Source organism: Neovison vison, chromosome 1, assembly GCF_020171115.1.
Source record: "Neovison vison isolate M4711 chromosome 1, ASM_NN_V1, whole genome shotgun sequence".
Classification (NCBI taxonomy): domain Eukaryota; kingdom Metazoa; phylum Chordata; class Mammalia; order Carnivora; family Mustelidae; genus Neogale; species Neogale vison.
Window position 1 is genome coordinate 219,101,929 of NC_058091.1, and position 24,518 is coordinate 219,126,446.

Genomic DNA, 24,518 nt, shown 5'->3' on the forward strand with positions numbered 1-24,518 from the left:
TATATAGATACAGATAAAGATATGTAGATATATGGATATAGATAGTATGGTACTATTATGGTACTATGAGTACTATTACTCAGCCATCAGAAAGAATGAAATCTTGACATTTGCAATGGCATGGATTGAGCTAGAGTGTATTATGCTAAGTGAGGTAAGTCATTCAGAGAAAGACAAATACCATAAATCTCACTAATCTGTGGGATTTAAGAAAGAAAACAGATGGGATGTTAAGAAAGAAAATGTATGGGAGGGGGAAAGGAAAAAAGAGAGAGAGAGAAAGAGAGAGGGAAACAAGTCATAAGAGACTTTTATGGACAGAGAACAAACTGAGGGTTGATGGAGGGAGGTGGGTGGTTGATGGGCTAGATGGGGGATGGGCATTCAGGAGGGCACTTGTGATGAGCACTGGGTATTGCATGTAAGTGATGAATCACTAAATCCTTCCCCAAAACCAATATTGTACTGTATGTTAACTGCCTAAAATTTAAATTAAAAACAAATAATAATAATTTTACTCCAAAATGTTACTATTTTAGTTATTGGCAATTTAACTATCTGCATTGAAGCCTAGAATTTAGGTTTCTTAAATACCTGCTCTACTTTGTGCTTCAATCTGGAATGTCAGCATTGCTAATTAACTTTTGTCCAATCCCACCCATCTCCCTGCCTTTAATCTTTAGGTACAATTCAATGCTTAAGGAAGTAAAAGCATTATATAAATATAAGGGATTTGAAATGATGACAGCCTTAATGGGTAGTTAATCTAATTTTGTGTGTGTGTGTTTGTGTGTGTGTGTGTGTGTGTGTGTAAATCATTGCTACAATTATTTTAGCATGACCATGTAGTTTTCGAATGATGCAGTTTAAATTAGTGTTCTTAACACTGGGGAAGTCAGGTTAATCCTCTTAATGTTCTGCTGTCAGATTACTGAAATCTCCAAACATTCCATTCAGTTTATAATTAAACAAGGGAACATTTCCTAATACTCTCAGACTTATAAACACATATCTATTATTTTATAGTGTACTTTGAGAGGTTCTGAAGAGAACTGAGAGTTTTCTTCCACTTTTTAAAAATTGAAATATTTTTCACAGACCATAAACTTCACCCTGAATTTTAAAGCATGTATACAAGTCAGTGGCTTTTCCTGTATTCTCAAGATTGTATAATTACTACCACAGTCTAACTCCAGAAATCTCGGGTCCATCAGCAGTCACTCCCCCATTGCCTCTTGTCTCCAAACCCTAGCAACCACTACCCTACTTTCTGTCTCTACTGATTTGCCCATTCTGGACATTTTATATGAATGGATAATACAATATGTGGCCTTCTGTGTCTAAGAATAGCACAATGTTTTCAAGATTCATTCATGTTGTGGTACCTGCCAGTACTCCATTCTTTCTTTTTTTTAAAGATTTTATATATTTCGGGCAGCTGGGTGACTTAGTTGTTTAGGCTCTGCCTTCAGCTCAGGTCATGATCCCTGGGTCCCTGGGATTTTCACTGTCTCTCTCTGTGAATATTTAAAAATATTTAAAAATATTTAAAAAATATTTTTAAAAGATTTTATTTACTTGACAGAGAAAGAGAGCAAGCGAGTACAAGCAGGGGGAATGGCAGAGGGAGAGGGAGAAGCAGGCCTTCCACTGAGCAAAAAGCCCCACCCTGGGCTTTATCCCAGGACTCTGAGATCATGACCTGAGCCAAAGGCACACACTTAACTGACTGAGCCACCCAGGTGCTCCACTCCATTCCTTTTTGTGGCTGAATAATATTCCATCACATGGACATGACATACCACATTTTGTTTAAACTTTCATCAATTGATGGACATCTGGGTTATTTCTATTTCCTGGCTATTATCAATAATGCCACTATGAACACGCATGCTCAAGTGTTTGTGTGGACATATGTTTTCAATTTCCTTGGGTGAATTAAGTTTTTATTTATTTATTTATTTTTTAAGATTTTATTTATTCATTTGACAGACAGAGATCACAAGTAGGCAGAGAGGCAGGCAGAGAGAGAGGGGGAAGCAGTCTCCCTACTGAGCAGAGAGCCCAATGTGGGGCTTGATCCCAGGACCCTGGGATCATGACCCAAGCTGAAGGCAGAGGCTTTAACCCACTGAGCCACCCAGGTGCCCCTGAATCAAGTTTTTAAATTAAACTTTTTATCATTTTAAGAGACCAACTTATGCATAGAATGTTATTTTTCTTATTCCCACACTAAACCTAAACACAAAGGCATCTGTTAGGATGGAAGGTGAGTTCCCATATTTTATTTGCTTCCTTGGCAAATTCATTCATTCAACCACCTTTCCTGAGGGCCCACCACATGAACAGTAGTGAACCAAATCCAGAAATCCCTGTCTTTGGGAAGCTTACATTCTAGTTACTGCCTAATTTAGGAAGATGACATAATCAGATTTTTAAGGTGAACTATGTGAATTAGTAAGTTTTATTCACATTTTTAACTACAAAATGGCAATTTCATATGGTTCAATTTGATAGTGAGCTAAATTTCTATTGGAATATTATGTAGTATTTTTATTCCATTCAAGTTAATTTCCTAGACAATGCTGACAACATTGAAAAAAATTTTTTTTTAATTTTATTTATTTATGTGACAGATCTCAAGTAGGCAGAGAGGCAGGCAGAGAGAGAGGAGGAAGCAGGCTCCCTGCTGAGCAGAGAGCCTGATGCAGGGCTTGATCCCAGGACCCTGGGATCATGACCTGAGCCAAACACAGAGGCTTTAACCCACTGAGCCACCCAGGTGCCCCAACATTGAAAAAATTTAAAAATATTTTTCTCTTAGCTATTTTCTAATGGTGTGTGTTTTAAGTAGTAGTTGAAAATGTTCAGAAAGAAAAGCCAGCCTGAAAACCTAAGACATCATCTGTCAATAGCGAGATAAAGTTTGTTGAATGCTATATGAGGCCATGCTCAATGTAATCATGTTCTATAATCACAAATTGTAGCAAAGCTTTGTTTTTAATCAAATATTCCTTCCCAGCAACTCAGTAATGTTTTCAACTATCATACACTTTTGAGCATTATTTGAGGAAAATTCTCATGACTCAGAAACAAAGTAAATATTATTCCCAGAAGACCTATGATTAGAAACTTGTTGATTTAACATGCAGCCAAATGAATGATAAGATTTTAAAAACCAGTTTTTCTTCCTTTTTTTTTTTTAATCTAAAGGAGAAAGTTCAGAGCTCAGAATATGGTCAGAAATTTGGGCTCAGGGCACCTGGGCGCCTCAGTTGGTTAAGTGACAGCCTTCGACTCCCATCATGATCTTGGTAGTCCTGGGATCCACTCATCGGGAAGTCTGCTTCTCCCTCTGACCCTCCCCCTTTTCATGTTGTCTTCCTCATTCTCTCTCTCAAATAAAAAATAAATAAAAATTAAATTAAAAAAAAAGAAATTTAGGTTCAAATCTCAATGTTGCCCCTTAGTAGCTGGATAAAATTAATCCTTCAGGGAAATTAAACTGCATAGGCCTCTTTTTTTCTCCACTGTAAATATGGGATGACGGTAAACAGTAGTCTCTTCCTCCGGTTGTTGACCAGCGCATGGGCTGTTCACCAAGACAGACCATATGCTGGGCCACATGACAAGTGTCAATAAATTTAACAAGTCTCTGTCCCGTCTGCCCGAAACTGTCCCTGTCACATGGTTATTCCATAAATATTGGTCAGATAAGCAAATGAATACAACCCTGATTCCCCATTCCAGCACACCTGTGGAGCCATGCCCATCTCTCGGATAACATCCTGTCACGGTGAACACAGTACATTCCTTCACAGTGTTTCAAGGCTTACATCCCTCAGACTAGGTTTCAAAGGAGAGAAGCTTGGAGATGAGAATATTTCCCTTCTGCTCTACCTGCTCAGTGAATGAATTCAGTGACGGGCATCTGTTCAAGGGCAACTCAGTCTGGCGTTGACAAGGGCCTGGCGTAAAGTGCATCTGGGCTCCCCACCCAGTCATGAGTGGGGAGGCTCCCAGTCCCCGGAGGGCAATTTCCTTGTACAGATTTATGGAGGAATTCTTGGGGAAGTCACCGGGAAGGCAAATTCGGAGAGGACGGTGACACAAGATGAGTAAAGCTTTATCACTCCAGTTGCTGTGTGTTGAGCAAGATCCTTCCGGAAGGAAGGATCCAAAGTCCAGCAGAGTGAGCACCTGGATGGGAACTTCAACAACTGGAATGATAGTAACTGCAAATGCTGTCGTCATCCTGTGCCAGGCTCCGCATTGTTTTATGGACTTTTTTTTTTCTTTTTTTTGGTCCTCACAACAATCTTATGAGGTACTATTAATTCCCCTATGTGGGGATAACTAAAGCTCAGGGAGTTTTCTTCGTTTGCTCAAAACACCTGCTAGTTGTAGAGACAGGATTCAACCCAAGGAATCTAGTTCCAGAACCAATTGTCTTAACACTATTACTATACCCTAGGACTGCTTTTTTTTTCCTCTCTAAAAAATACCCAAACTCCTTTAAACTACTTACCCAGAGAAAGATTTCAGAATGCGGCTATAGAAAAAAAAAAACAAAACGTAAAAAATGGCTATCATGGAATGTTACGGATGAGAATAAGCCAATTAGAGAGTCCCCAACTTTCAAACATATTGGACAAAATAAACAGGGCCATCCCCCATTCAAAAAATACAGTATGATTCCATTTATATAAGGTTTAAGAACAGGTAAAACTAAGCTATATCATTTGGGGATTCTATATGTAAGTGGTAAAACTACAAAGGAAAAGCAAAGAAATTATTATCTTTCTTAAGAAAATAAGAGCACAGTGGAGAGAAGAGTGAGCTGTACTTGGAGGGATGGCAATGTTCTATTTTCTTCACTTAGGTACAGGTTACATGGCTATTAGCTTTATTTTATTTATTTTTTTTTAAAGATTTTATTTTTATTTATTTATTTGTCAGAGAGAGAGGTAGAGCGAGTGCGAGCACAAGCAGACAGAGAGGCAGGCAGAGTCAGAGGGAGAAGCAGGCTCCCTACAGAGCAAGGAGCCCGATGTGGGACTCGATCCCAGGACGCTGGGATCATGACCTGAGCCGAAGGCAGCTGCTTAACCAACTGAGCCACCCAGGCGTCCCTTATTTTATTTTTTTTTAAAGTTTTATTTATTTATTTGGCAGACGGAGATCACAAGTAGGCAGAGAAGCAGGCAGAGAGAGAGGAGGAAGCAGGCTCCCCGCTGAGCAGAGAGCCTGATGTGGGGCTCGATCCCAGGACCCTGAGACCATGACCTGAGCTGAAGGCAGAGGCTTTAACCCACTGAGCCACCCAGGCACCCTTCCTGGATCTTTTAAGCTTAAAAAAGAGAGAGAGAAAAAAGTAAACATTAACCAACTACTGCAAATACAGTGTTCTTATATCTCATTTTAACTTCATGGGGGTTCTTTACCTCCTGTGTCCCCAAACTTTAAAAAGTACTAAAACTAGGGGCACCTCGGTGGCTCATTGAGTTGGGTGTCTGACTCTTGATTTTGACTCTGGTCATGATCTTGGGGGAAGGGGAATGAGCTCCACGTTGTTTCTGTGCCCAGTGGGGAATCTGCTTGAGGATTCTTCTTCCCTCTCCGTCTGCCCCTCCATCCACTCACGCTCTCTCTCTAGGATAAATAAATAAATCTTTTTAAAAAGTACTAAAATTAATCCTTAACTTATCACAAGGAATCCTGACCCTAGAAAAACCACTTGAACTGGGATGGTATGAAACTCATACTCCTAGCAGAACACAACCTTCTCTCGACATTTTGTTGGTTACGAATTACCATTCTGTTATTCGTTACTGCGGCGTCGTTGTGGCAGCTCTTCTGACTTCATTTGGAGATTATTCAGGAGAAACTTCGGGAGCCTGCAAAGGGAAACTCACTTCAGCTCCTGAAATGTTGATGCTAACCCACACAGGGTGCGGTCTGAGCGGCCCATTTGCGAGCTGTACATGAAAGGGACTAGTTAGTCACTCCAAAAATATTTATTCGGTGCCAGCTCTACACCCTCCAGACCCTGTTCTGAGCCCTGGAGATACCATGGACTCAAGAAAAACAGGGTCCCTCACGGAGGCTTATACTTTATTTGGGAGAAGACTTACAACAGAGACAATTAAACTGAAAATGAACAAGATAATTTCAAATAATGATGAATGACTTAAAGAAGTCCAACAGGCTAGGGCACCTGGCTGGCTTAGTCAGAGGAGCATGTGACTCTTGATCTAAGGGTGAGAGTTCGAGTCCTGCTTTGGGGGTAGAGAATAAACAAACAAACAAACAAACTTAAGAATAAAAGAAGTAGAAACAAGCGAAGGGGACAGAGAGAGAGGGAGAGGCAGTGGACAGGAGCTACAGGAAGTAGGGCAGAGTGGCACCGGTGGCTGCCCCGAGGCAGTGACGTTTGAGTTGAGACTTTAATGATGAGAAGGAGCCAGTCATGCAGAGATCTGAGCCAAGAACATCCTAAAGCAAAATGGGGGCCACTTTAGACATTTAAAGAACAGGAAGCCAGGAGAAGGGGAGTTGAAGCATGTTGGAGAAGAAGTGTGCAGAGGCCGAGGTCAGGCCTCAGGTGCCATGCCACCTGCCTGCCATGTTTTCATCTAACTGAGTGAGAAGGCTTTGGAGGGCTTTAGGCATGTCATAGTAACGGATTTATGTGTTAGCATTTTGTGCAATTTTAACTGTCCCCCTAAGCCTTTTCCTGTTTTTTAAAATAATTTTTGGTAACGCTTGAGGACTTACCTTTGAAATTTGTAGCTTCTGAACAGAAAGGACTAAACCTGAGCAAGAGAGCAAGGGTGATTGGAAACCAACTGATAGGATCTTGAGAAATGCAAACTGACTCCTATTTATCTTCCTATGTGCATCTTAATTAGAAAGGTCAGCCTCCGTGCCTGAGAGGTACAAGCTGCTGGAGGGGCTAGAAAGGGAAATGGTAAGGGGATTTCTGCAATAATCATGGGACTCTTTTCCATGCTTTTTCTATGTTTTCTGAAATTCCTCAGTGAATGAGCATGTAGTCCTTTTTTTTTTTTTTTAAGATTTTATTTATTTATTTATTTGAGAGAGAGAGCAGAGAGGGGAAAAGAGGGCAAGAGCTGGGGTGGAGGAGAGGGAGAGGGAGAAGCAGGCTCCCCACTGAGCAGGGAGCCTGAGGATGTGGGACTCAATCCCAGGACCCAGGTATCATGACCTGAGCGAAAGGTAGATGCCTAACCCACTGAGCCATCCAGGCACCCTGAGCATGTATTCTTTTTGACAGTTAGGAAAAGGAAAGGTTTCCATTTTTTTTTTTTAAGTTATTGTGCTGGAAAATTCAAATATAATTACAGAAAAGTTGAGAAGCTAGCACAATGAGCTATATCCTTCACCTAAATTCACCAGTTGTTAAGACTGTTGACCTTTGTTGGGGCGCCTGGGTGGCTCAGTGGGTTAAAGCCTCTGTCTTCGGCTCAGGTCATGATCCCGGGGTTCTGGGATCGAGCCCCGCGTCGGGCTCTCTGCTCTGCAGGGAACCTGCTTTCTCCCCTCTCTCTCTCTGCCTGCCTCTCTGCCTACTTGTGATTTCTCTCTGTCAAATAAAAAAAAAAAAAAAAAAAAAAAGACTGTTGACCTTTGTACTTGCACGCAGGCGTGTGCACACATACACTAATGTACATGGTAATTTTTGTTCTCAATCATTTATACACCTTGATGCCTTTTTTGGTTCGGCCATTTAAAACTTTCTTGCAGGGCGCCTGAGTGGCTCAGGGGGTTAAAGCCTCTGCCTTCAGCTCGGGTCATGATCCCAGGGTCCTGGGATAGAGCCCCGCATCAGGCTCTCTGCTCAGCAGGGAGCCTGCTTCCTCCTCTCTCTGCCGGCCTCTCTGCCTACTTGTGATCTCTCTCTGTCAAATAAATAAATAAAATCTTTAAAAAATAAATAAATAAAAAATAAAAATAAAACTTTCTTGCAGATGGGGATGTGACACTTTACCCCACATACTTCAGCGTGGACTCCTAAGAACCGAGACAGTCTCCTACACAGCCACAGTCAGCGTGTGCTGCTACAACAGAATACTGTAGACTGGGTGTGTTATAAACAACAGAAATTTCTTTCTCACAGTTTGGAGCATGGAAGTCAAGAGACCAGGCTGCCTGCCCGGTCAGGTTCTGGTGAGAAGCCTTCCCCCAGATGCACATAGTAGTTTCCCCTTATGGGCTGAAGGTAGGGAGATCTCTCTCTGGGGTCTTTTGGGAGGGCACTATTCCCATTCACAAGGGGTCCACCCTCATGACCTAATCATCTCCCAAAAGGCCCCACCTTCTAAAACCATCAGGTTGGTTAGGATTTTAACATAGGAATTTCGGGGGATACAAACATTCAGATCATAGCAACCACCATACCATTAACAGACCCCCGAAAATGAACACTAATACATAATCATATCTAATACGTAGAACATACTCACGTAGTTACAGTTGTTCCAGAAATGTCTTTTATGGTTTGTTGTTGTTGTTCAAAGATTTTATTTATTTGAGAGAGAGAGGGTGTGTGCACAAGCGGGGGGAGGAGCAGAGGAAGGGAAAAGAAATTCTCACCCAGACTCTGGAAGAGCGTGGGCGGTGGCTGGGCTCGATCTCACCACTCCAAGATTACAACCTGAGCCAAAACCCAGAGTCAAATGCTCAATGGGCTGAGCTGCCCAGGCAACCCGTTGTTGCTGTCGTTTTAAATCCAAGGGTGCCTGGGTGGCTAGTGGGTTAGGCCTCTGCCTTTGGCTCGGGTCGTGGTCTTGGGATCCTGCGGTCGAGTCCTGCGGTACTGAGTGGAGTCCCGAGTCAGGCTCTCTGCTCGGTGGGGAGCCTGCTTCCTCCTCTCTCTCTCTCTCTCTCTGCCTGCCCCTCTGCCTGCTTGTGGTCTCTCTCTGTCAAATAAGTAAAATCTTAAAAATCAATCAATCAATCAATCAATCCAGGAGCCAGGGTTCCTGGATGGCTTAGTCAGTTAAGCATCTGCCTTTGGTTCAGGTCATGATTCCAGGATCCTGGGATCGAGTCCCCACATCAGGCTCCCTGCTGGTCTGCTTCCCTCTCTGCCTTTCCCCCTGCTCTTGCTTGTGCTCTCTCTCTCTCATACACAAAAATAAATAAATAAAATCCTAAAAAAAAAAAAAAAATCCAGGAGCCAGTCCAGGATTATTCCTTGGATTGCATTGTTGTGTCTCTTTAGTCTCCTTAATTCTTGAATAATCCCATTACCATTTCTGTCCCTCATGACATTGTCATTTTTAGAAAAAGAATCTGGTCCAGTTGTTCTGTTGAATGCCTCGTGATTTGGATTTGTACACCCCCTCCCCCTGCTAAATGTTAAAGCAAAACTTACTGGCAAGAACACTATATAGATGATGGGGACTTTGTACTCCATCCCATCAGGAGGCTGACACTATGAAGCTGTCGCAGTACGAGTGATGCTAACTTTGAATCAGGTGGTGTCTTCCCTTTATAATCAAGAAGTACTCCTTGGGGGTCTTACTCTGTAACAACCTTTCATCGTGAAAGCTCTCAGTGTCCATTGTTGACTCCTGCCCGACTCAAGTGTTCCATCAGTCGGTGCGTTGTGTCTGCTAGTACTAATCAAGAATTAGCATCAACACTATCGAGTGCCACCAAGAAAAAGAAAATACAAAGAATTTCCACATGTAAGAAAAAGAAGGTGGAACACATTCTAAGTCATTAACATATTGACCTCACATGAGAAAAGTTTCCTTTTTGAGGTACAATTTTTTTCTGTGTTGCCTTTAAAAATTCAACCAGTTCCTGGGGCACCTGGGTGTCTTCGTTGGTTAAGTGTCTGCCTTTGGCTCAGGTCATGATCTCAGGATGCTGGGACTGAGCTCCATGTCAGGCTCCTGGCTCAATAGGGAGCATGCTTCATCCTTTCCCCTCTGCTTGTGCTCTCTCTTTCTCAAATAAATAAATAAAATCTTTTTAAAAAAGTCGACCAATTCCCTTAACTGCATAATATATATACTGAGTGTTTATTTGGGAAGGAGGGCAGGTGATGTGGGAAGAATGCAAAGCCTACTTTTGTAGAGCTCTCTTCCCTCACACAGCCTAGGAGATAAGGTGTATACTCATAAAAATGAAAAATAATAAAACAAAGGACAGATAAGTGCTGTGTGAGTGGTAAAGATAAGAACACTCTCTTTTCTGAGTAAGTGCACCTGCTTACCTGGCCATCTGTGTGCTCTTCCTACTTGTGTCTCTGCAACTTGCCCTTTGCTCACACTTATTCTACCTGGAACGTTCTCCTTCCACCTTTGCATCTGCAGGCTCATGTATTAAGATATTGCTGCTGCTTCAAGGCTGAGCTACTCTATCTTCTATTTAAAAAAAAAAAAAGCAACAAAGACACTTCTTTATTTTCTCCTCTTCTTTACTTTTTTAAAAATTCTTTAAAGGATTTTATTTTATTTATTCATTTGACAGAGAGAGAGAGTACAAGCAGAGGGAGCAGCAGAGGGAGAAGGAGAAGCAGATCCCCACCAAGCGGGGAGCCTGATGAGGGACTCGATCCCAGAACCCTGGGATCATGACCTGAGCCAAAGGTAGTTGCCCAACTGACTGAGCCACCCAGGCGCCCTCTCCTCTTCTTTAAACAGTGGTTTCTCCCAGTTCTGCACAAATTCCAGAATCAACTTATCTACATCGTTTGGCTGTCCAGTGTCACACTGCTTTCTAACTTGGATTATATAAGTGTGTGGCTCCTTCTAGACTGTACGCTGACTGAGGGTGAGCTCCCCTTCTGCCTTGCCTGGGTTCCCAGCGGGCCCCTCTCTCTGGTATTTTGCACTTGTTTTGCTTTGAGTAAACGAACAACAGTCAATGCTTCAATAAACTGCCCTTACATTTATTGAGGTTGAATTATGCTGGTAATAATCTTGATGAGAAACTCTGCACTTGGCCTCTGTGCTTATTTTTTTTCCAAACATGTTCCTTATAGTAGTAAGTTAACCAGGAAGTTTCCTTTACTCCCTTCCTCTAGACAGAGGGAAAAAAATAACAGGAAACCAACCCGCAGAAAACAATGAAGATGAATATCAAATATTTATTCCTTTCCGTCCTAGAGGAGTTAGCACAATATTAGGTCATCATGGTACCACTTGAAACAATCAAAGTTGCTTTGAGCTTTAAGAACTTTCAGTAGAGCAATTTGGCTGTTTTTATTGAAATGAGGTCAAGTTAAAATACAGCTACAGAAATCAGTAGATATTATTCCAAGTGTCCACAAGTGTCACTTGAAAGCCATGCTTGGTCTCAACCTTGTGATTCAGGAACTAGGTCTGAGGCTGTTGGCAGATAACTTCCTTTCTTTCTGTGCTCCCATACATTTTGGACATGGTAAGAAAAGAAATAGGAACTACCAAGTAACTTTCCTGTGTCACTATGACATCACAAGCTAAATATTAACTCCATCTTGTAGATAAGAAAACTCAGTTTCGGGCACCTGGGTGGCTCAGTGGGTTAAGCCACTGCCTTCGGCTCAGGTCATGGTCTCAGGGTCCTGGGATCGAGTCCCACATCGGGCTCTCTGCTCAGCAGGGAGCCTGCTTCCTCCTCTCTCTCTCTGCCTGCCTCTCTGCCTACTTGGGATCTCTCTCTGTCAAATAAATAAATAAATAATCTTTAAAAAAAAAAAAAAAGAAAGAAAGAAAACTCAGTTTCATAGACAATAAAAACTTGCTTCAAATTACACAGCTGGGGAAGTTTAAAGCCAGGATTCAAAAATACATATCTTTTGGACCCAAATCCATGCCATCATCACAGGATATGCTTTTAACAGATTGTTTTAAAATGTGAGAGAGAGTGAGAAAGAGAGAGACAGTGAGCAAGAGAGAAAGAGACAGAGACAGAGCATGAGGAGGGGGGAGGAGCAGAGGGAAAGGGAGAAGGGATCATGACCCCAGCCCAAGGCAGCACTTAACTGACTGAACCACCTGGGTGCCCCAGGACTGTGCTTTTGTTAGATGCCTGCCCCCATACCAAAGTGTGAGGTCCTTCGGTCCACAATACCTACCATAATGGCTGGAGCATGAATACTGAATATATTCGAGTATTTCCCCGTTTCCATTTCCCCTTTCCTCTATCTCACCGAAGGTCAAGTTCAGTCTTCTATTCATCCTCCCCATACAGCCAGAGGCTTCAGAAGAAGCTGACTCTGCCCCAGCCCCATCAGTGGGAAACTGGACAACCTGCTCCACTGCTGTTGGCAGCCATCTTACAACCACAAGGGGAATCAACATAGACGACATCAAGTCCACACCAGACATGGCAGAGATAAGAGAACCAAGAAAAACCAGAGCCTAGAGTCCACTCTGGATTTCCACGAATGTGAGATAAAACATTACCTTATTCTTTAAACTACTTCAAAAATGTTCATCGTTGTTGCATTGAGCTGAAATGGTCCTGATACAGTGTGTGTACTTCATAAATGTCCATGGATGAATATTTCTTTTGCATCAGGAATAGCCCTTCCAAGGCCCTTCCTTATCCTGGATAAGGAAATTAAACCTCAGCAGGTTAAGTGATTTGCTTAAGGTTACAGAACTGTTGAGGTGAAAAATGAATTCAGAACTCAAACTAGGATCTCTTGATTCTGTGGGTCCCTTACCTCCCATACAAATGAAGGGGGTGAGGGTCTTCATTCTGTGACAATCTTTTGCTTAAGGAAAAACTTACAAGAAGTGATAAGACCATTTCTTGGCAAGATTAATTTTTCTACCTCATTTACTAAACAGACATTTCCACAAACTTTCGTTGACATTGACCAAACATCCATGTCCAAAATGGCCAAGCATTCATGGTGATTCAATCAACATAGTCTAGGTTGTGCTGAATTAACAAAAGCCTCACAAAGTCTTGGTGCCTAAACACAACAAATGTTTATTTTTATTCATGCTCCATATCTAAAGAGGGTTGGTTGGGCACACTGCATCAGAGTTTTCTTACTCTAGGACCCAGGCTGTCAGAGAAGCCACCATTTCAAATGTTACTCAACACAGTAAAGGAAAAGAAAGTTCTGGAGGCTCTCACATGGACAGTTAAGTGCTTTAGGTCAGAAGTGATGCAAGTCACTTTCATTAACCATATACTGCCAGAACTAGACCTATGGCTCCACCCAGCCACAGTCTTCTGTGTGCCTGGAAGGGGAAGAAAACCAGGTACCTAAGTGGTGAGCAGCAGTCATGACCACACGGCTGGTTATACTGATGACTGCGCTAATGTTTGTTCCTTTTTTTTTTTTTTTTAAGATTATTTATTTATTTGATAGACAGAGATCACAAGCAGGCAGAGAGGCAGGCAGAGAGAGGAAGGGAAGCAGGCTCCCTGCTGAGCAGAGAGCCCGATGTGGGGCTTGATCCCAGGACCCTGGGATCGTGACCGGAGCTGAAGGCAGAGGCTTTAACCCACTGAGCCACCCCGGTGCCCCCCTGTTTCCAATTCTTTTTACCTCTTCTACATACCAAGGGCAGAATTGCTGACCTGTATGGGTAAATCCGTGTTTAACATTTTTTTTTTAAGATTTTATTTTATTTATTTGAGAGAGAGAGACAGTGAGAGAGAGCATGAGCGAGGAGAAGGTCAGAGGGAGAAGCAGACTCCCCATGGAGCTGGGAGCCCGATGTGGGACTCGATCCTGGGACTCCAGGATCACGCCCTGAGCCGGAGGCAGTCGTTTAACCAACTGCGCCACCCAGGCGTCCCCGTGTTTAACATTTTTGGAAACTGCCAAGCTGGTTTCTAAAAACAGGTGTACTATATTATAATACCTCAAGGAGTGCTTGAGGATTCTAATTTCTCCACACCTTTGTCAACCCTTGTTGTTTTCTGTTTTGTTTTTAGCTTCTCTAATAATATCTATTGTTGAGTTTCTTTTAAAATCAATGTTGAGGGGGCGCCTGGGTGGCTCAGTGAGTTAAGCCGCTGCCTTCAGCTCGGGTCATGATCTCAGGGTCCTGGGATTGAGCCCCGCATCAGGCTCTCCACTCAGCAAGAAGTCTGCTTCCCTCTTTCTCTCTGCCTGCCTCTGCCTACTTGTGATCTCTGACTGTCAAATAAATAAATAAAATCTTAAAAAAAAAATTAAAAAGAAAAAAAATGTCATGTACTTAAAGTAATTAAAATGGACCAGAACTTAATGGCAAAAGGTGTTTTCTACTAAAGGGAAATCAGAAAGGCAGATTAGAAGATGCCAATACTTCATGGAAAATCAAGAACTTAATGATATGGGGCATTGGAGTATATACGAATAACAAGATGCAAGGTAGCAATATAGACAGGAATTAAGGAGATACTTTGAGGAGAAAGATAGGTTATGTTCAACAGCTGTCTCTTCATGTTCTCCATGGGAAAATGATAATACAGTGGGGTAAATGGTGATTTTTTAAAGCATTTTCCGTGTTCTGTTAAAACCAAGTAACTCCAGAATAATGCTGAACAATAAGCCACCCCTAATGTTTGTTCTTAAACGAAGACAACATAATGTAAAATGTAGAGCTTACAAATTTCACAGAGCCCTTCAAAACACTTCGCCAAAGGGCGCCTGGGTGGTTCAGTGGTTAGAGCCTCTGCCTTCAGCTCAGGTGGTGATCCCAGGATCCTGGGATTGAACCCCGCATGGGGTTCTCTGCTCAGCAGGGAGCCTGCTTCCCTTCTTTTCTCTGCCTGCCTCTCTGCCTGCTTGTGATCTCTGTCAAATAAATAAATAAAATCTTAAAAAAAAGAAAATCACCAAGGTACTTTTACTAACATTTTTATCTGCACCGCAACCCTATGACAGCGTGTGAGCACATCAAAGTGTCAAACACAGGACAAATATTAGCCTTAGAAATAAGACAATATATGAGGTTTCCTTTGCCAGATTCCACAACTCAATATGCTAATAGGGCACATGGTAAGAGTCATCCGTTACACACACACATAATTAGGCTGAAAGATAGAGGTAGCCTGGTTACCTACCATACCATGGCCTTCCAGGGACAAAACCGTATGAAGCCTTCTAAGAAGTAGTGAAAGAATGACCAAAATGTCTCTCTCTTCTTTCCTTCCCCTGTGACATCAGTGATGGCAGCAAGAGAGAAGAAAGAGGAAGACTTGCTAAGGGAACTGGACTAGAATTGAGGAGACCCAGTTATACTCAGTTCTGTCAGAAACCAAGTATGTTTTTTTAAAAGTTTTGTTTATTTATTTAGAGCATGAGAGCTGGGGGAGGGGCAAAGGGAAAGAGAGAAAGAGAGAAACAGTTTCCACACTGAGTGCAGAGCCCAAAAGAGGGTCATGGTGCGAGTCGGGGGTGGACTCTAGCCCATCACCCTGAGATCATGACCTGAGCCAAAACCAAGAGCTTGTTGCTTAACCAACTGAGTCACCCAGACACCCCAGAAACCAGCTATGTAACTTTAAGCCAGTTTTTTACTATCTTACCAGTGACAATAAAATGATGTCTATTATTTTAGAAGGTTTTGTTATATATTATTTTTATTATACATTTTATTATATATTTTTAATAATGTCTATTATAAGAGGTTTTAGAAATATGAAGTGCTCTAAGTAATTAGTCATCCACTACTAAGTTGTTCTTTGTGCTTGGTCTCAGGGGAATAAAAGAATAAAGACACGATCTATGCCATGGGCATCTCTTATTTTTGCATGGCTGGCTTCTGTTAAGAACACCCAGCTCAGGAGAACCTTCAGCTTAGGTCATGATTCTGGACTTCTGGACGGGATAGAATCCCGAATCACATGGGGCTCCCTACACAGCAGGGCATCAGCTTCTCTCTCTCCCTCCACCCCTCCCTCCACTCATGCTCTCTCTCTCTTTCTCTCTCTCTCTCTCTCACTCTGTCTCTCTCTCAAATAAATAAAATCTTTAGGGGCATGTGGGTGGCTCAATGGGCTAAAGCCTCTGCCTTCGGCTCAGGTCATGGTCCCAGGGTCCTGGGATCGAGTCCCACATCGGGCTCTCTGCTCAGTGGGGAGTCTGCTTCCTGTTCTCTCTCTTTCTGCCTGCCTCTCTGCCTGCTTGTGATCTCTGTCAAATAAACAAATAGAATCTTAAAAAATAAAATAAAATCTTTACTTTTTTTTAAAGATTTTATTTATTTATTTGACAGACAGAGATCACAAGTAGGCAGAGAGGCAGGCAGAGAGAGAGAGAGGGAAGCAGGCTCCCTGCTGAGCAGAGAGCCCCCAAAATAAAATCTTTAAAAAAGAAAAAGAACTCACAGCTCTTCCTTTGAAGACTTGTCCCTTCCTCTACTTCATGAGGTCTGCCAGCGCTGTCAGTCACAATGCTGTGTCCCCACAGCGGAGAGTACACTAATGAGATGTGGCGATTGGCTCAAAGAGGACACGAGACCCAGTCAAGTTTTCCCAGAGATGTGGTAGAGAATTGCTGGAAGAGAATCTCATGTAATCCTGGACATAACCATGGCACATAGGGGGCTGAGCCATCTTCCTTAGTTACACAGGATTATAAATAGAGGAAAATGAGACTAATATGCTGTGAGAAGCGGAGAAGACAGAGGATGGGCTGCCAGGGAGCACTGAAGCCAAGTCGACTCCTGAACTGTTCTGTCCTTTAAATCAGTACGTTCAGTCAGTCTCACTTTCTCACCCTGCTTTGTGAGGGCTCAACTTTGTGAGGGCTCACTCTGGGCTCAATTCCCACCTTATCTCTTTATCCAAATATTCTCTGGCCATTCCAGCCTATGGTAGCCTCTCTGGAACTCCCCTCCCCCTCCCCAGAATTCCTGGCTCTACTGGGCTCTGTTAATCCTGAGATGAGCTCTATAAAAAAGTGCTTAAGAAAGAAGGATTACATAAATGTAAAAGTATCTGTTGTGAAAGTAAAGTAAAAGAGAAAATGGTGTGTGTTGAGTTGTTAAACATATTCCCTCATCCTGAGGTCAGCAGAATTAAAAACGCTCTTCAAACTGCTTTAAATACCAAAGAGCACTCCACTTGCTAATACCAGCTCATTTCATCATTCTCAAACCCTGTCTAGCCTTCGCATTCTTCCAAGCTTGTCTCAGCCAAGCTTTGTGATTACTGAGAACATCTGGGCCCCTTCACCCTTCTCCAATGGTCTCTAGAGTCAACCCCAACCCTCTCCTTCTGTTCTCCGCTCCCTCTCCCCACATTATGCACCCCCTCAGAGTTAGCTTTTGCTCTGCAAGTGCCCTTCCTATGGCTGTCCACGAATCCCCAAACTGGAAGTCCTTTCCTTGATTCCTGGGTTCAAAAATGCAGGAATTCCTTTTTTCTTTTTAAGGAGTAAATTTTTATAGAACACCAAGTCATTCAAGTTATTAAAGGTAACTCATCTTTGCTATTCATAAACCAGAGCATTGGCCCTTCACTCAAGTTTACACAGAACTTTATTTGGCATTGTGCTGAGAAGCTGAGTTGCCAGCAACTTTGCAAAGCTCCCACTACACAATTACCCAGACAGCTGGAATTCCTTAGTTTTCCAGCTAGAAGGCTTTGCTAAGGTGCATTATCAGTGTTGACTCAGGTTGGTCTTTAGGTATTAGGTTGGTTTAGTCCTTCCTTGAAATGTCAATTATTGTTAGTCTAGCTTTATTATTGTCCTTTGGTGGGTTGCTTTGCTAACCATATGGTTATTTTTTTTTTTAAAGATTTTATGTATTTATTTGACAGAGAGAAATCACAAGCAGGTGGAGAGGCAGGCAGAGAGAGAGGGAAGCAGGCTCCCTGCTGAGCAGAGAGCCCGATGTGGGACTCGATCCCAGGACCCTGAGATCATGACCTGAGCCGAAGGCAGCGGCCTAACCCACTGAGCCACCCAGGCGCACTAACCATATGGTTTTTTTTAAGGCCTTATTGTACCACTAGGATTTTGGAGCCATAATTTTCAAGGAACTAGATTCTAAGATGTGTATGGTTTGTATCCTAATAGAACTCCTTTATACCTGTATAGCTAAATCAGATGTTTTTATAATTTCCTAGAATGTGCTCATATTATGACGCTTCATTGTTTATATGCTTTTCATGAATGTGTGTTACTTATATAACTATGACCTAGAATCCAGATTAAGTGTAATGAAACCACTGGGTTATTTTTATATTTATGAGACATTGTTTTACAATATAAAATCATGTGGGCAAGCTCATATTCTTCTGTTATCAAGTAAATGGTAAGTGTCTGAGGAAAAACATATTAATGATGCCCTTTATCTAAAATGTGGTATCATGTTGTGATGTAATATTGCCATTTATTGTTTTGTTTAAAATACATTGCTATTTTAGACAAGGGTGCCAAGGCTATTCAGTGGGCAAAGGGCAGTCTTTTCAACAATTGTTGTTGAGAAAAACCAGATATCCATAAGCAAGGAAATGAAGTTGCATGCCTACCTTTGACTGTATAAAAAAATTAACTCGGGGTTATTATATTGCCAAACTGCTACCTATAGAGGATGCAACAATTTATACTCCTTTTGCTAAAAATGTAAACGATGGTTTCCCAAACTCCGGTCAACAGGGGGTTATCACATCCTTGGTAGTCTGATAAATGACAAAAGAGCATTTTGGCTTAATTCTAATTTGTATTATCTAATAATAGTGAAGTGAGCTGAACAATTTTGCGTGTGTTTAACAAGCCATTTGTATTATTTTTTCAATGAACTGTCCCAATCCTTTCCAAATTTTCTATTGTATTATCCATCTTTATTGATTTATAGGGACTCTATTTATTAATGAAATTAGCCCTGTGATGGACACTGGGCAGCTTATGTGCTATGGGGAGTGCTATGAATTATTTAAGACTGAAAAACCACAGACCTGTACCCCTAAAACAAATAATACATTATATGTTAATTAAAAAAAAAAAAACACTTCACCAGATACAAGAGGAAAAAAAAATGATATTCCTGAAGGAATACCAACCCCTTCCCAGCCTTTTTTATATCACTGCTGATCATAGGGTTCTGGTAGGTTCTCAGTGTTTATTTGTCTGCTGGTGCTAATTGCGTTTTTAATACTTCTGCTATTCACTGTCACATTACATTCTGTGCTTTCTTATTTACTTGAAAAATATTTACAAAACAAAATAGAATAAAAAAGGAAATTAGCTTTTGTACTACAAGTGACAGATTTTTTCTTCTAGTGTGTCACCTGTCACTTTTCTTTTGCTTTTTGGTGTTTGTTTTTGGGGGAGGCATGGGGCATTGCCATGAAAATATGTGTTGAGATACTGTACACCCAAATTTCAGATGGATCACAGAATTACTCGTAAAGAATGCCAACATTAACAGAAAACCATGGAAGAACTTTCTTTTGGTCTCAAAGTAGGAAGCGCCTTTCAAAGAATGAATTAAAAACCCCCAAAGACCGATAACTTTGATTCTATGAATAAAGTATGTCTTCATGGCAACATCTGACGGACTAAAGCTCAATACCTTAGAATGTAACCTTATTTGGAAATAGAGACCTTACAGATATAGTTAAGGTAAAATGATGTCCTACTGGAGTAAGGTGGATCCTGAATCCACCATGACTAGTGTCCTTATGAGAAGAGAAGAGGAGAGAAGAGGACTCAGAGATAGAGACCCAGGGAAGACACCACATGACAATGGAGACAGAGACCCGTTGTGCTGCAGCTAGAAGCCAAAGAATGCCGAGGGTGGTCACCAACCACCAAAAGCTGGGAGAGACACAGAGAAAGATTCTCCCCTGTGGGTTTCAGAGGGAACACCACCCTGCTATCACCAGAACTGTTCAACAATATATTTCTGTTGCTGTAAGCCACCCAGATGGTGGTACTTTGTTACAGTAGCCCTAGGAAACGAAGAGACCCAGCTTCCTTTCTGACTGGGTAAGACAACTAGTCTTTTTTTTTTTTTTTTTTTAAGATTTTATTTATTTATTTGACAGACAGAGATCACAAGTAGGCAGAGAGGCAGTCAAAGAGAGAGAGAGGAGGAAGCAGGCTCCCTTCTGAGCAGAGAGCCCAATGCGGGCTCCATCCCAGGACCCTGGGATTATGACCTGAGCCCAAGGCAGAGGCTTTAACCCACTGAGCCATGCAGGCACCCCAGACAACTAGTCTGATCACATGAAAGGTTTTGTTCTGAATCACTCTGGGAAAACGCATGGAGGTATAAAACACAGAGTACATTTACTTGCCTAGAAGTATTCTTATCGTGATACATTGTGAGCAATGTATAGAATTATTGAATCACTGTATTGAACACCTGAAATGAATAGAACATTGTATGTTAATTACACTGGGATTAAAAAGGTAAATAAATAGGGTGCCTGGGTGGCTCAGTGGGTTAACCCTCTGCCTTCAGCTCAGGTCATGATCCCAGGGTCCTGGGATTGAGCCCCACATCAGGCTCTCTGCTCATTTGGGAGCCTGCTTCCCCCTCCCTCTCTGCCTGCTTCTCTGCCTACTTGTGATGTCTCTCTCTCTGTCAAATAAATAAATAAAATCTTTTAAAAAAAAAAGGTAAATAAATAAGTTTGTTAAAGTTGCCTCCCCTGACCCCCCACTTTTAGGTAGCCATAGAGCTCTCTCTTTGACATCATAATTCCTCTCTGATACTAATCTTATTTACCTTTGCTTCATGAGAACACAAACTGCATGACAGGGAGAATTTTCCTTTCTGTTCACCACTCTGTCCTGAGGTGATCCCTAAAAGATGGTAGATAGTCAATACTATTTGGATGATGAATGAATAAAAATCATAAAGAATTCTAGCACATCACTGATTCTATGCCCTAAGTCATGTTCTGGAGCTGTTCCATCTCTCTGGGTCTTCATTCGTGAAATGGGGAGAAGGGTCCATGCTGCAGGTTGGGGAGAACGGGGGCCACGGGGAGTGGTGGTGCTTTGGGGGGAGCAATCAACCAGACTGTAAGCTCTACTGGGTTCCCCACCAGACTGATTAACTGCCGTGTGCCCCACAGCTACTGTGGCTGGACACATAGTAGGTGGTCAAGAAATTTACTAAGGGAATGGAAGGCGTCAGGAGGCGGGGGTTTGGAGAAATACTTGGAATGTAAAACCTGGTACTGAAGTGGATGTTGGGGAGAATAAAGTAATGACGCCACATCCTCTCTTCAGCCTTGGGAACTGGTGTGAGCTGTCCACAGATTTTAACACTTGTGAAGCAAAGGAAATAACACCCCTCCAGGGCTTTTGAACCGTCAAGCCTTACCCTTGGATTTCCACCACCCCAGCCCCTCAGAGAAGAAAAGGCAGACTTTCAAAGCTGGCAAAATAACAAAGTTTGGCGTTTTAAATGGAAACAAAAACAAACATGAATAAGCCTTTTTCCACTTCTCAGCCTCCTCCAGGCAAAGGTTTAATAAGTAAATATTTGCCTTCTGTCCTCTCAAAAAAACCCACACCACTTTTCTCCTTACAACTTAATATATTAAATTAAGTGCAGATGCGATATTCAAATATATATGATTTCAGTCTCCCCCCCTCCTTTTTTTTTTTTTTTTTTTTTGGAAGATTTCATTCATTTTGACAGAGACACGGCAAGAGAGGGAACACAAGCAGGGGGAATGGGAGAGGGAGAAGAAGCAGGCTTCCCGCTGAGCAGAGAGCCTGATGCAGGGCTTGATCCCAGGGGATCATGACCTGAGCCTAAGGCAGACGCTTTATGACTGAGCAACCCAGGTGCCCCTGTTTTCAGTCCCTTCTTATAGATTAACAAACCTCAGGATTTTAAAAATTATTTATGTATTCATATTAGGTAAAGATTTTGTTAAGTGATTTTGGGAGAATTTTTTAACTGTTCCCCCCTTCTTGTTTGGAAAATATGTTGAATGAATATAATGAAATGGTAGATAGAGATCGTTTTCTATAAAGTTAGATATTTGGATAGAACCGTTTTTTGTGTTGCTATTTTGAAAAGATGCATTTTTGTCAGCATGGTGCTTTGGTTATTTGTAACATTCATGGGACTGTCTCAACACTTATATGCTTGTATCTTCAGTGTAAAGGCTTCAACTAGACTGCAAACAAGGCAAAGGTTACATTGTGAAAGTAAATATTTCATTGCTTCTTAAAATAACTCTGCCAGCTGCAATATTCCCATAAAACAGTGTTTCTAAAGCCAGCTCCAAGGGTGAAAACCATAACTGGGTATTTAAAAAATTTTTTAAACTCTATCTCTAAAAGTTTACTTCTGAAAAATGACTTTCATAATCTTAGTCAATATTTATACATCTAAATGTCCATTCCTCAGTGTCTCTGAAAGTGCCCTGTCACAGTGTACTCCTAATTTCATTCTTAGGTCTTACAGTATGTTCATCAAGTGTATACTCTATCTGCTTCAGACTCTTTTGACCTAGAAGGTCCTTGAATGATACCCTGGAGCTCTCCTTCTCCCACTACAAGCCAGAATACCTCTGAAACTTCTCCCTTCATTTCCTGGTGGTTCATGGACACTCAGGCTTAGAATAAAGAGGCCAGCAGCAGCCTTGGGTACCATGGTACCCGGAAACACAGGCCTGAAAAGAGACTTGACTTTTGTTGCTTGCCATTTTTGTGTGTGTGACCTACTGTCCTGACCTACTCTGGCTAGGCCAGCCAGCAGTCTATCTGTCATGCCTGTTGACTTAAGCACACACACACCCCCAACATTAAATTCCCATCAGATTTTATTTTCTTATATTATGCTTCTGAAGATAATCTAGTTAAGATTATTTTCTGGAGTGTATATTTATAGATTTTTCTGATGAACAAACATGGATTTATTCAAGTTCAAAACTAAATCAAGTCCAGAATAAAAAACGTTTACAACTCAACAATGAAAAAAAAAAAGAACAATAAAAAAGGGGACAGAGGTCTTATGTAGACATTTCTCCACCAAAAATACACATGTGACCCATAAGCACATGAAAAGATGCTCCACATTTCTAATCATTAGGGAAACACACAACAAAACCATAATGAGATATCCCTTCACAACCACTAGGATGGCCATTTTTTAAAAAGGAGAAAGAAAGTAACAAGTGTTGGTGAGAATGTCAAGAGTTTGGAACTCTCAAGCACTGCCAAAGGGAATATAAAATGGTGCAACCACTGAGGAAAAGAGTTTAGTGGTCCCTCAAGAAATTAAACAGAGAATTAGCACATGATCCAGCGATTTTGCTCCTATGTATATAAACCAAATAGATGAAAATGGGGATTCAAACATATCAATATTCATAGCAGCATTATTCACAATAGCCAAAAGATGGAAACAATCCATATCTATCAACAGATGAATGAATAAGCAAATACCCTACCACAAGCAAAGAGAACTCATTGGCATAAATAAAACCATATTAGAAAAAAAGCATATTTTGTGACAATTTGCTAATAATTTGCAAATGTTTGGTCTGCTACTGTGTGCTAAGACACTGTCCTAAGTGTGCTTTACATGTTTTAGTTCAATTAATCTTTACAAAGGCCTTAGGGGGCAAGTGATATTATTCTCATTATACAATAAGAAACCTGAGGCACAGAGAGGTGAAGTCGCTTGGCAAAGGTTACACAGCATGTAAGTGGCACTGCCAGGATTTGGACCCAGACAGTCTGGTTCCGGAGCCAGTACTCTCTGCCACTCCATTCCAACTTCCCACAAAGTTCCTGAGCATATGGTACACAAATGACCTCTGTGAGAGAAAGAAAACATGGTTATGTCTCATGGGCAGTATAACCAAAACACTTACTTTGTACACGGGAGGTGCTCAAGTCATAGACAGCTAACATTGCAAAAGGGAGATGGGTAGATCAGGGAGGCATTGAAAATTATTCCAGCCTCGACGTGAGCTGATGAGGACTTGAGTGTCCCCAAAATTTTCAATGGTCCTGTCGTGCAGCACCAGTTTCTCATCATGAGAAGAGGGAAAATCAAGGAGCCCCCTGTAGTGACTCTCGAAGAGTCACTCACCCACGCTGGCATGTTGACCACAGACACCGACAAGAACCCTTTTGCAGTATGTGATCTCTCCAAATTCTCTGCTTTCAAGCCCTTAGGCCCCAGGGTTTCTAAGAAAATCCTAGATATCACCACTGATTGTAGGAGCAGCCACAGACCGTGTCCACCACACTGTTGTATCTGGCGGCTAAATCCCACAGCGGGCACCTTCCAAATACTTTTGAAGGCAGTTCTGCATAGCTTCATCCCACGGCTTAACTTGGGCTTGCCCTCTGGCAAGATCAATCTGCAGAGTACGCTTGAATATTAACAACACTGGCAGGCTTCCTGGTCACGAACAAGATTTAAATAGAGAAGGGCTGCTGCTTTTCACACATTACCAACAAACCGTATTTTCCTCACCAGTTGTCCATCCTGCAGCCCCTTGGCCTACACGCAAAGGCAGTTCATGGGCACTGATACAGCAATGTTGGAGGGAAAGCATGTCAACAGGTAAAAATAATTTTAAGGTTCACTCATTTGTAAACTTTCTGTTTT